The 13,536-nt window shown below is 33.6% G+C and overlaps 1 long non-coding RNA gene across 1 annotated transcript; it reads left to right on the top strand.

Moving 5' to 3' along the window:
- The first annotated feature begins 1,334 nt into the window (after positions 1 to 1,334).
- Positions 1,335 to 6,819, top strand: LOC130969524 (uncharacterized). The gene is made up of 4 exons (XR_009081861.1): positions 1,335 to 1,621; positions 1,798 to 4,667; positions 5,226 to 5,382; positions 6,526 to 6,819. It is a non-coding gene; the product is annotated as an uncharacterized LOC130969524 (long non-coding RNA).
- The last annotated feature ends 6,717 nt before the right edge of the window (positions 6,820 to 13,536 follow it).

Below are 13,536 nucleotides of genomic sequence, written 5' to 3'. Positions count from 1 at the left end.
TCTGCTCTAGCTTTCATGTCCTATTATGCCACTATTTAATCTGTCTTGTCCTTGTTTTAATTCGATTTTAGTTTTGCCTGTTTTAGATTTCCAGGACTATCGCCAGCTACATTTTGTCGCTACTCCGGTCTAAATTCTGCGCTCATTCGTTTTATTCTACTTCAATCCTCCTTATCTTGAATTTGACACTCCGGGTTTGGTCTCTTCGGTCCGTTAGGACCATGCTGTGAGTAGACTTTACATTTATAATTGTTTGATTGTGCATCTATAATTATTTTGACCTATAACTAGTATGATCTTTGAATTATACTCACTATATTTGTCTTAAATGATTTTAAATTGATTAGTATAATTGATTTATTTAAATAATTCGTTTTTATGAAGTTTATCCTTTCGGAACTATACATGAGACTATATATATTTTTGATGAAGTTTTGCATTTTCAAAATGTTTGATTTTACTTGAATATCTGTTTTTTTAAAAACTATATATATTTTTTATGAAATTTTGTATTATTCTAAAATGTTTAATTTTACTTGAAAATCTGTTTTTGAAACATTGAAGTAATTGTTAGTACTCACTCACTTTGAAATTATGAAATATGTTTTTATGATTGAGAAAATATGATTTGAAAAGATTTCTGATAAAAAAGTATTATCTGATTGATTTGATTCGATACCTTATATATTTGAGAGATTAAAGATTTATTGTATTTGAAACTATATATTTTGAATTTGTTTGGGAGGCTCGTATTAGAAAACCGTAATTAACGGCGGTTATGGCGTTAACTTAAATGCATCTGACTCAGACTCCAGCTAGCAGGGGTGTTGCTAGCCTAACGTGTAGGCCACACGTTAGATCTGTTATTTTGTTAGGACACACAAGAAGAAAGGGCTACCCATAGAGGTGGAGCCGTCCATGTGTGGACTTTTGATTTGATTTCTGTATGAGGACTCCCTTATTGATTCACCTATTATTATCAATTATTACTTTCTAATTAATATTACTTTGATAATAATATTTATATGGTCTCATGTTGATTATAGATGTATTATCTAGTCACTGAGTTGCAAAACTTTTCTAAAATTATTTTTCAGGAACAAATATTTGACTATGTGAGACTTTCTATTCAAAAGTAACAGTCTGTAATGAGCACCTATTTTTTGTCGAAATCCTAGAAGTGTATGCACCATATGACACAGGCCAATCATTTCTAGTTATTTTAATTTTTTTTTGTTAAAAATATATAATTATTTATTTTAGAACTTGTAAAATATTTATAACTTGCTTATTCAACTTATATTTGAATATGTTAAGCTTGCTATAGGATTATTTTCCTCACAGCCGTGACTCATTTTGGGTCGTGACAGAAACCCTAGTTACAGTGGCCTCCCCCACCACCGACTCATTGTTGCCGTCTGTTCGTCTAACCGTCGCCGCCGGTCGCGCGATTGCCACCTGGTTCGTCGTGCTCGAAGGCCCGCCACAAGTTCGCCAACGCCAGCATCTCCAGGTCTTGCTCCGCGGCTCTTCGCCCGTCGTCCTCCATCGCCAGCGTTCTTCGCCAGCTTCCGTCGTCCGTTACTCTCCCTCGAATCTCTGCTCACTGCCTTCGCCGAAGGTAATGCCTCGATTCTTTCCCTTAGTCAGTTCTCAGTGCTTGTTCTTGGAATCTTGGTTTGATTGGATTTGTTGACTTGGCTCCCTGTTTGAGCTTGATGATAAATTTTAATTTGATAACTCGATTACTGATTGAATGGATAATGTTGTCTTACACACTTTTCTTCTCTCGTCTAGCTTCTGTTCTCCTACCGCTCTGATCATGGATATGATCTTCGAGCTCGGCTTTGTCTCGGCCAGCTTGCAGCTTGTTAAGAAGGAGCTATTTGTTATACTTGGTGCTGACGAAGAGCTGAAGAAACTGGAAAGGATCCTGCTGAAAGTTTAGGTTCTTTTTGATAGTGTGAAAGCAATGCAGCACTACCCTCTCGATTACAAGATGCAGCAACTATGGCTTCATGACACTCAGTGTGTGTTACTTGATGCTGAGGACTTAATAGATGAAATCTCAAAATTTACTCCCAACGACCTCAGCTATCTCATGGGTGATGGCAACCGGTTGAGAAACTCTGTCTTAGCTGGGCTTAAGCTTAATATTCCATCTTCCATTGTTGATATGAGACAGCAATTGGAGGATATTGAGAGGAAGGCGGATGCCAATTTTATGAATGAGTTGTACAAAATCAACCAGTTTCAGTCTATAAGCAAGCTGCAATCCAGTTCCCTGGTAGATGCATCCTGTGTAATTGTGGAAAAAATTTTATCATTGTTGTTGGCTAATGACATAATGAATGAAAATTTTTCAGTCATTGCATTAGTGGGAATGATGGGAGTAGGAAAAACTACACTAGCCCAGTTTGTCTACAACAATGATGATGTGGCGGACAATTTTGAATTAAGAATCTGGATCTCCATTTCTGATGAAGATGCAAAAAGAATTACAAGGTCGATGGTTGTAGCTGTTTGTGAGAAAAACTGAGTCGTCTGATATGGATCAAATTCAAGTTACACTTCAAAAGGTACTTCGGAAAAAGAAAGTTTTAATTGTACTAGATGACATTCGCAATGAAGATGCAAATGATTGGGAGATTCTTTGCTTGCCATTCAATGTTGCTGCTAAGGGGAGCAAAATATTGGTGACTACACAAAGTATGTTTGTTTCAGAGATGGTTGCCACAATTCCTGTGTACCATGTGCACACTTTATCTGATTAAGACTGTTGGAGAATAATAGAGAAAAGAGCATTCTCAAGCTTTATTCCGGATAATTCCAAACGCTCGGTGTTGGAGAAAATTGGATTTAAAATTGCACAAAAATGCAACAAATTACCATTGATAGCAAAGATGTTTGGAAATGTTTTGCGATTTAATCACGATGAAAAGAAGTGGGAAGCCATATTGAAAAGCAAACTATGGGAACTTCCAGCATCTCGAAATATACTTTCAGCATTGAAATCGAGTTATGACCAGTTGCCTGTTTGTAAAGATGTTTTATTTACTGTTCTATTTTTCCTCTAAATTATAAATTCAGCAGAGATGAGTTGGTCAAGTTATGGGTATCTGAAAGCTTCATTCAACAAAGCGGAGTAAGAAATGCACAAGAAATTGGTGGAGAATATTTTGATATGCTAGTTCAGATGTCATTTTTTTCAACTCTCACCAGTAGATAACGGTAACCATCAAGTATTTAGAATGCATAACTTCATTCATGAATTTGCTGAATTTGTTTTTGATGGGCTGGGCATTAGAGTGGAAGATGGCATGTCATCGCCAATTTCCAATCTTAAAGATGTCAGACATGCATCTGGGACTACGTTCAAACAGAACACTTGAGCATTTTTAGTAAATGTGATCGAATGAGGACTCTTATTTTGTTTTTTAAGGATGGTAATATCCCTGTCAAGATGATTCCTTTGGCGAAATCAATTTCAGTTATTTGAAAGTTCTAAACTTGAGTTTTTCCGATATCAGAGAGTTACCTGAAGTTATTGGTACAGCAAAACACATGTGCCATCTTAATGTATCCAGCACTCCTATTAAGGAGCTACCTGAATCAATTACAAATTTGAATGGGATGGAAACGTTAAGTTCAACAACTGCATCCACCTACTCGAATGGCCCAAGAACATGAAGAATTAATGAATGAGATTATGCATTCTAAATACTTGATGGTTACCGTGATCCACTGGTGAGAGTTTGAAAAAATGACCTCTGAACTAGGATATCAAAATATTCTCCACCAATTTCTTGTGTCCTTCTTACTGAGCTTTGTTGAATGAAGCCTTTAGATACCCACAACTTGACCAACTCATCTCTGCTGAATTTATAATTTGGAGGAAAAATAGAACAGTAAGCAAAACATCTTTGCAAACAGGAAGGTAATTGATCATAACTCGATTTCAATGTTGAAAATATATTTCGAGATGCTGGAAGTTCCCATAATTTACTTTTCAATATGGCTTCTCACTTCTTTTGATCGTGATTAAATCGCAAAACATTTCCAAACATCTTTGCTATCAATGGTAATTTGTTGCATTTTTGTGCAATTTTGAATCCAATTTCCTCCAACACTGAGCGTTTGGAATCATCCGGAATAAGGCTTGAGAATGCTCTTTTCTCTATTATTCTCCAATAGTTTTGATAAGATGGTACATAAGAATTGGCAACCATCTCTGAAACAATCATACTTTGTGTAGAATTGCATGTGTGTAGCTTTCCCGTTTCTTGGCCATCTTCCAATGTTGAAAGATCTTCATATTGAAAAGATCGGTAAATTGGAGTACGTTGACTATGAGTCTTACCTGGTTATCAGTCTTTGCGAGCTCTTACATTGTGCAATATGCAAGACTTAAGAGAAGGCGGGTGACATGGCTAAGCTTGAGAAAATAGAATTTTCTGAATGTCCCAAGCTTAAATGCTTACCAAGGGGACAACTACCAAGCTCGGTGAAATGTTTAATCATCTGAAATTGTATCAATTTAAAAGCTCGATGTATGGACCGTGGGAGTGAAGATTGGAACAAGATACAGTCAATCCCTAAAGTTGAGATTGACCAGCAGGATTGTCAGCGCAACATCTGATATAGGACAGATAAATGCCAGGTGGCAGGTAGTAACTACATATTTATCATCATGAACAGCATGATTTTCTTTTAAATTTATACTTGTCTTCATTGTTAGTACTGATGTTAAAAGATTTTGATACTCAAGGGAGCATACCTTAGATAAATTCAAAGTTATTTGTACGTGCTTTGAATAAAAAACCTGATTTCTCTGTAGCACACCCTTCTCCATATCAGTTATGTTATCTTTTATTACTTAACCTTTGATTCTTGCTTCATCTTTATAGAATGGAGCATAGGCGTATAATTTATACAAAAAAAAAAAACAGTATGCTTTTGAGCAAACCATACTTGAAACTGCATGTAGTAAGGGTTACAGACGTGACCAACCTTCCTCCACTAGATTGTTTGATGATTTTGCAATTGGGTAGTTTTAATCTTGAAATAATTTGTCAAAGAAAAAATTGTAGCTACAATCAATTCTTGAAGACTCTTGTTTTATCAATCTGTCAATTGAATTCGCCTTTTATCCTTTGTAAAAGTTGCATCTGATTAATTGTCATTATAACTGCTGATTGTTCATGTTTTATATGGTGTAACTACAGCCTTGTTGGGTGGAGAATATGCTGCAGCAAGTAACTCTCTTTATTGGCCTAAAATCAATGAAAGACTCGTAGGATTATCAGATGCTGTGATGAATAACAGTTGCCCTGTACTTAAATGAACTTGCTGAAGCAGAGATGCTTGTCAAAGAAAGAAAAGGTTAGACTCTGATGCAACCACCCAAAATTTTTGCATAATTTGTGATTTATCTAAAATCAGGATGTTATAATCATTTTTTTTGTGACTAGATGTTATAAACAATCTATATTACACATTTATTTTGGATCAAAACTCGTAAATATTAATGATAAATGTTAAGTGACTAACAACATACTTAAAATGTTTTGAAAATAAGTTAGTGTCTAATAGCTATATAAGAAATTTTCCTTTTGCTCTAAGTCGCCCAAAATTATGTCATATATATTATGCTCTATTATATTTTTATTTTCATTTATTTAGGTTTTTGTTTTGAAATATCTCCCATTTTCATTTTTCTATGTTATATATGTGTGTTTTTTTTGGGACAAGTATTTTAAATGTTTTTCTGTAATATATTTTTTTGGATTACTCTTAATTTGTAGTTTTACATATTTATTTTTAATTATCTTTTATCTATCATCATTATACATCTGCTTATTGTCTACTTCTACTATGTATAATGTGAATTGAGGAAGGATTTGGTACACACAGCATTTTTGAATTTATATTCCTAAAATACTCTCTGTCATGTATATTTATAAAAAAGAAAATAAATTTTCTAGCTATTGTTCCTAAGAACTTTAGACTCCAAAAGATAAAACCTAACAACTTTAGCATACCATGAAAAGTATCTACTATCATCTTAACTAAACTCACAGGTATTAATGTATACATATTTAATAAATGAACAGTTGAATTAATAGGCACTAATGGAGATATGTGAGTTCTGAGAGTATTTGTGTACCGATTTCTTTTTCTAAAATATTTTTCATCGTATATAACATATAAAATAAAAAAACTCACGATCTTATCTAATCCCACACTTGTAAATATCACACATATTTTATGACTAGAATTCTAGAAAGATGAATTAATAGACATGCTTGTGTTACATATATAATGGGGAAGGATATAGAAGGATTTTGGTGCTCAAATTTCGTTTTCTAATTTCTCATTCATTATAGACAACTTATAAAAATATTTTTCTACTATTTGATTCATGAAAAATACATTTCACTGTGTTTTTGTAATTGTTACAGAGTGTTGCTGTTCATGCATTAGTTCCGTTACTTTTTATAATTATATTTTTATTTTTAATATCAGGTTGAAGCATTTTGGTTTGTGATTATCGTTGTTGCGCTAGATGCAGGGAGCAATTATTGGTACTACAAGAGTACAAGGCATGTAAAAACTGTTTCAAAAAAGTAGATATTGGACAAGAATGTTATTGATTTTGATTAGATAAGCTGTGGTTACCATGTGAATTTCAAACTCCATTTAAAGTAGCATATACTATTTTGGTTTCTTAATTAAAATCTATGGTATGCACCATAGGTGTAGACTTCAATCGATAATAGTTTATGGGACTGGCAATTTACTTAAACAATGTATTATTGATGTGAGTTTTGATAGATATGTTTTCTAATAGGTGGTTTCTTAGGTGAGCAAAATATATTAAGGACCTTTAATCCTTCTAAGCTCCAAGATATTTTTAAAAATTATGAAAAATATAAAGGTAAATTTGTAATATTAAAATTTAATTTATTAAAAAAGTTCCCAAATTTTTGAATTTTCTAAACTATCCTATCATTCATCAATTTTAGAGTGCGGGGAGTGCTAGGGGAACAATGATTATCTTGGATAACATGAACAACTACCAATTAAATACAAGTACACTACATCCTGATTTAATGTTACTTATTAAATTTATTCTTTTAACCCTATTAATTCACATTGTTCACATATTGTTCAATAATGTTATTAGTTACCTATACTTTTTCTTAGAGTGCAAGTCAATGCTACCCACCTCCGTAGTTCCATGGTCGCTATCGTCTCCATCCTCCGGCATTCATCCTCTCAGAATTTCCTTTCCACTTCTCTTTCCACTTCGTCACTACTGCCATCTCTTACACCTCATTCTTCTGCAGCAGCTTCTCCTCTTTTCCTCAGTGGAGAGCACGCAAACGTGCAATTGCGATGAAAAAACACACATGGTTTTTGTTTTGTGGGGGTACAATAGAAAAAATAAAAGAAAAAGGAATAAGAAAAGAAAAACAAGAAATTAATTCCAATGACATAGTCAGCCACTCTAACCATTAATATTAAATATGAAATTTTCGTATCTAATAGTCCAATTCCACTAAGTAGTATTTGAAAATAATAAGAGAATGGGATCTCAATGCCACAATTTTAATTTGTCATTCTTTTGGGACCTTAACGTAAATTATAAAAGTTATATAAAGAATGACAACCACAAATAGAATATTTTGAGTTGGTCCTCCAAGTTCCAACTTTTAGATTTCCCCACCAAACACAATGGACTTTCAAATTTAATAATTAATAGTTTGTACTGTGATTTTTTTGTTTTTTGTGTTAGATGGATTAGATATCCCTCTTAAGCATTATAAATTTACCCACATTACACTCACATACGTAATACTTAAAAATTTCGTCCACCATAATGTTGTTTAGTCAAGTTTTAAATTGAGGTGCACTTATTGCAAGGCATAAATGACTATACTAGTAAGGATAAAGTGTATTTAAGGTACTATATCTATAATGTATGGACACTTGATACTGACACGAATACGATAGGACACAGGATACGTTGATATGCAAATTTTAAAATCTTATATGATATTGGGATACGCATATATATAAAATATAAAGTATTTTTTAGATAAATTGTAATAATATTTTGATATTTTATTGATATTAAAATATTAATTAAAAATTTTAATTATTTTTAATGTCTTATTTTAATTATATCGAGTATTTAAAATATTTTTTGTTTTAATAAATAATAATATATACTATATCTAAATTTATTTTAAGAATATATGTTAAGAATAAGACTGGACACGCTGACACGTGATGGTATTTAGGTATGTCCAAACGTGTTCGGAAAATTTTTTTTATTTTTAATTAAAACACGGTTGAACACAGCAGATATGCGTGATCGCGTGTTGGACGAGTGTCAGTAAGTGTCGTATCCGAAATGTGTCCGACACAAAAACTCAACCAAATGTCTGTGCTTCATAGCACTATACACCGTGATGGTTTTTCAGTGGCTAAGAGAAGGGGGGGTTGAATCTTAACCCCATTTTTTTCTTATTAAAACTTGCTGGTCTTTGAAACAACTTCTGCAGACTTTTTGATTTTTGTCTCGTACCCAGTCACGAGACTTTTCTTTTTATCTCGTCACCCGACACGAGATATATTTTGGTTTTATCTCCTATGCAGCAGAAACAGAAATGGAGTAGAAGAAAGAGAGAGAATCACACCACGATATATCCTGGTTCAGCTGCCCAGTGCAATGCAGCCTACATCCAGTCTCCATCACAATAATGATGGAATTTCACTATAATCTTCATGATTACATACACCAATTCTCCCTAGGAACTACCCTTCCTATCCTAGACAAGTCCAAAATCTAAACCCCAACCCTGAACTTGACTTGGTCACAACCAAGCTTTCAACTGCTAAGTGCTAACTTAACTTGCAAGGGAATTCCTACAGAATCATGAAACACAACAAAGATATACAAAAGACCTCTAAGGACATCTATGGCTTTTACTTTTAATTTTGCACTCTCTGCCTTTTTTTTGCTCTATGATTTTTTCATACAAATCTCACTATTTGTCTTTTTCCATGAGACTCAAGACAGACAATTAAACAGAAAATTACAAAACAAAAAACATTGAAGGAGAAGAACTTTTGTTAGCTTAGGTAGCTATGAGAACTCTGTGTCTTGCACTCTCACTCCTTACTTCAAGCCCTGCCTGTTCTCCCTTATTTATAAAAGGGGAAGCCTCCAAGATTGAAGTTCTTGAACCGAGCCAACTTCTTCTTCTTCATGCAAACCGGTTCGGCCAGAGAGAGAGGAGAGAAAACTGAATGTAAAACCCAACATGCAATTACCTCTGTGTCTTCTTTTTACACCAAGCTTCATCAATCCGAGCCATCCATCTTGACTTGCACTCCAAGAAGGATCCCTAGCCCTTGATGAGTTCTTGATGATGACAACTTCTTCTGCTCTAACTTCTGCATCTTCTCCATGTAGCTACAGTAGATACCTCCTGTGGTGGTTGATCAAAAGCTGAGATACGCCATCCCTTAAGGATCTTCTTTCTCTGACCGAATGGATCTTCTTCCATTTTTGGTATGGAGAAGCTGAGATCTCTTCACCAAATCTTACCATTTGTGGTGAAGATTTCAGTCACAACATACTTTTTATTTTCTTTTTGTTGCCATCATTACAATGGTCTTGTTACTTGCTTCTTCTTCTCTTCGGTAGTTTGACATAGCTTCCATGCTTTCTCTATGAAATGACCGAGAGTAAGAAGAAAGAGTAGAGAGAGAAGAAAGAGAAGGAAGAAAAGCATTCAATGGATTTGAACAAATGAATTAAACTAAATTCATTTTCTTCCCTTTTTGCTTTAGGTAGCGTGTAGCATTGATGATCATAATTAAATCAAATGCTAATTTCTCTCTCATGGTTCTAATGTCTGCATTTAACTCTTCTTAATAAAAATTTGAATTCCATCAAGCAAAGGGTGTAGAATCCATTGGAGCATGCAGCATTATTATTAAAGGAAATGGATTTCATTAAGTTAAAAGAATAAAGAAAGTATTATGCCCCATTTTCTTTTCTTTGCTTTCAGACCAACTCTTTTGGTCTTGTAGCAAATAATAGTTCCTGGAATTGTTTAAATGAATCTGGCCCAATAAACAAAACAATGATTCGGCCACACATTATATTGCAAATTTTGGGCAAAGCTGAATGTTTGCTTCATGTTGGGCTAGCCAATTTTTCGGCCCAACAGCAGAATCTGCACAACAAAATTATTAATTAGTAAGTGTGAATTAAAGATCAAATTAATAATTTTGTAGTTAATTATGTTAATAATGTTTGATCATTATTAATTTTAATTTGGAGTTTTCCAAACTCATCAATATCCCCCTTGATGACAAACATGATTAAAAATTGAAATGAAAAGAAATAAAAAATTAGAGTACTCCCTTTGAATACTTGGATTCCTTCCTTTCCAATTGTTACATGGCTTCCCCTTAATATATGCTATTTTACCATGGGAAGCTTTATACCTGTAATAATTTTTTATCAAGTCTAAGGCAACAATATTATTCAACATATTAAATGTAAGTTGTTGAATGGCTTGATTTATGAGCAGAAATAACATGATAAATACAACGAGTAAACACCCAATCCAGTCCTTGTCTATTTTCACGAAGGACAAAGCGATCCCTATCTAAAAAAAGGAGACACTTCGATCCTCAACCTTTTTATTTTGGGACAATACGATCCATCTGTTAAAAAAATTATTTAAATAATAATAAAAATTAGTGTTATGGGGTTTTATTTGTATTTTGTGGGGGGTTTTAAACCTTCACAAAATTATTTTCAATAATATAGCTAATTACTACCACTACTACCACTACCTTCTTTATCCTCATTATTATGACTCCTATTTCTATTATTTTTATTGATTTATCATTATCATTATCTCCTCTACCGCCATCATCACTAATACAAATATTATCAACATTAAAGTTTTCTTTTTTCATTTCTTATTCGATGTTATTTTTCTTTTAGAAAGTATTTGTACTACAATTACTGTTTTTTGTGACATCATTTTCATTGATAGTTTTTCTTCACTTAACCACCATTGGTGAAGAAATTTTTCAAAAACAAACTTATTAATAGTTTGTGGAGGTTTAAAACCCCCACAAAATACAAATAAAACTTCGACAAAATCAATTTTTATTATTATTTAAATAATTTTTTTAACAGAAGGATCGTATTGTCCCAAAATAAAAAAGGTTGAGGGTCGAAGTGTCCCTTTTTTTTTTGACAGGAATCGCTTTGTCCTTCGTGAAAATGGACAAGGACCGAATTGGGTGTTTACTCTAAACACAACTTGACTTGTTATCATATAAATGATCTTCTGCTCAATCTAATAAAAAATATTCTGAGTATAAAGTACATAAAAATAAAGAAGAACACTTGATAATTCCAAAAATCTGCTTGTAAAAAATATTTGATTAAAACAACATTTTCCAGCCACCATTTCAGAGCAAATTAATTTTCAGTTTATAGCAGAGAAAACATTTTAATCAGACATGATCATATCACAACACAAAACAGATTTATCCAACATTGATTCAACTATCAGAGCATAGGAAATATGTCAATGTATCAAAGCTTAAAGGATTTTATCAAGTCACAATTAAATCCCAACTTCAACAAATACTTCAATCATGAAGTATGAACACAGCAGAGCAAAACAGAGCCTAAATCATCAATATAAAACAGAGCATAAATCATCAACATCAAAAAATATCAATACAATGTATCAACCAATCAGTCCATAACACATATGTACAGATCATGAATCACAAGAGATTTCAGCCCCTGTTTTAACTTTTCAATTTCAATTTTTTTAGCTCTCCTCCCCCTTTTGTCATCAAAGGGACCTGCAAAAAATGGTATGCATAATATCCACAATATAACCAGCACCAAAAAACCAAAAATTTAACAAGGTGTCATAGGTCTAAAGTATCCAAATAACCTAAAGAGTATCAAAATAAGTCAAACGAAGCCAGAAATCAACTAGAAACATAGTGATCAATCATCAGATAAGTTGTACTTAGAGCTATCTGCATCATCATCATTGGCAGCCCCCATCTCTTCTTCGAGATTCTGCAGCATTAGACCCACCTTTTCTTGGCACTTCATCCAAGCCTTTTCATTTTCATAGGCTTGCTTGCGGGCAGCCTTGTACGATTGCACCATCAAGCTGGACATGTTAGAGAACTCAGTGAGAACTTTCTGGATTGATTCTGTTACCTTGGATGACTCGGCCGGTCGGCTCTCTAGGTCACTGTCAGAGGGTATTGACTTTTTTCCTTTGGTGCCTTTCATTGTACTTGAAACTCCTCCTCCCTTAATGATTGAGACCATATTCTCTACAACTTCATTTGTTAGATCAACTTTAAAATATTCAAAAATACTGGTGAGAGACATGCCATAGGAAAGGTTTGCCTTTTTGGTACTTTTAACAGCTTCCCACATATGCCTTATCATAAGGTATGCAAAAGAAATAGAAGAGGAAGTAACAACAGCAAAAAGCACAAGAGAGGAACTTAAAACAGGTCAGAGTAAGGTCAAAGAGATTTGGTGGGGCCCAAAATAATTAACATTAGTTCTGTCTCCCCCTGAATCATGGCCTGTTCCTCACATCCTGAAATTTGTCTCCTACTTTCCTACGAGACAAAACCAAACAAAATAAAAAAGTTCACAAGTTTTCAACAGAACTTAATTCTATCATTCACAAACTATTTCTCAAAGTGCAGAATCTGTCTTCACACAAGGGTTTAGTAAAAATGTTAGCAAGTTAATCCTCAGATTTTACAAATTGAATATCAATAGTTCCCTTTTGCACATGTTCTCTAATAAAATGATATTTAATTTCAATGTGCTTTGTTCTTGAGTGCAGAACATGATTTTTAGAAATGTTTATAGCACTCATATTGTCACAGAACAAGGGTATACTATTGATTTTTAATTTGTAATCTTTCAATTGAGTTTTCAACCAAATTAATTGTGAACAACATATAGATGTAGAAATATATTCAGTTTTGGTTGTGGATAGAGCTACGGTGACTTATTTTTTGCTTGACCATATGTTGAGTGGGCTTCCAAAGAAGCAACACATGCTGGATGTGCTCCTCCTATCCACCCTATCTCCCGCATAATCTGCATCACAAAATCTTACTGCACAAAAATCATAAGATTTTGGATACCATAAGCCATAATCACTAGTTCCCTTAATGTATCTAATGATGCATTTAACGGCCAAAAGATGGGATTCTTTTGGGTGAGATTGAAATCTTGAACATACACCAACACTTTGAACTATATCCGATCTAGAGGAGGTAAGGTACATGAGAGATCCTATCATTCCTCTAAACTATGTTTCATCTACATCTTTGCCATCATCATCCTTTTCAAGTTTAGTGTTTGAATGCATTGGTATTCCCATTGGTTTGGAATTTTCTAGGCCAAATTTCTTGATTAATTCTTTAGCATAATTT

The sequence above is a fragment of the Arachis stenosperma genome, chromosome 3 (genome assembly GCF_014773155.1).
Source record: "Arachis stenosperma cultivar V10309 chromosome 3, arast.V10309.gnm1.PFL2, whole genome shotgun sequence".
Classification (NCBI taxonomy): Eukaryota; Viridiplantae; Streptophyta; class Magnoliopsida; order Fabales; family Fabaceae; genus Arachis; species Arachis stenosperma.
This window is presented reverse-complemented; position numbering and strand designations above follow the sequence as displayed.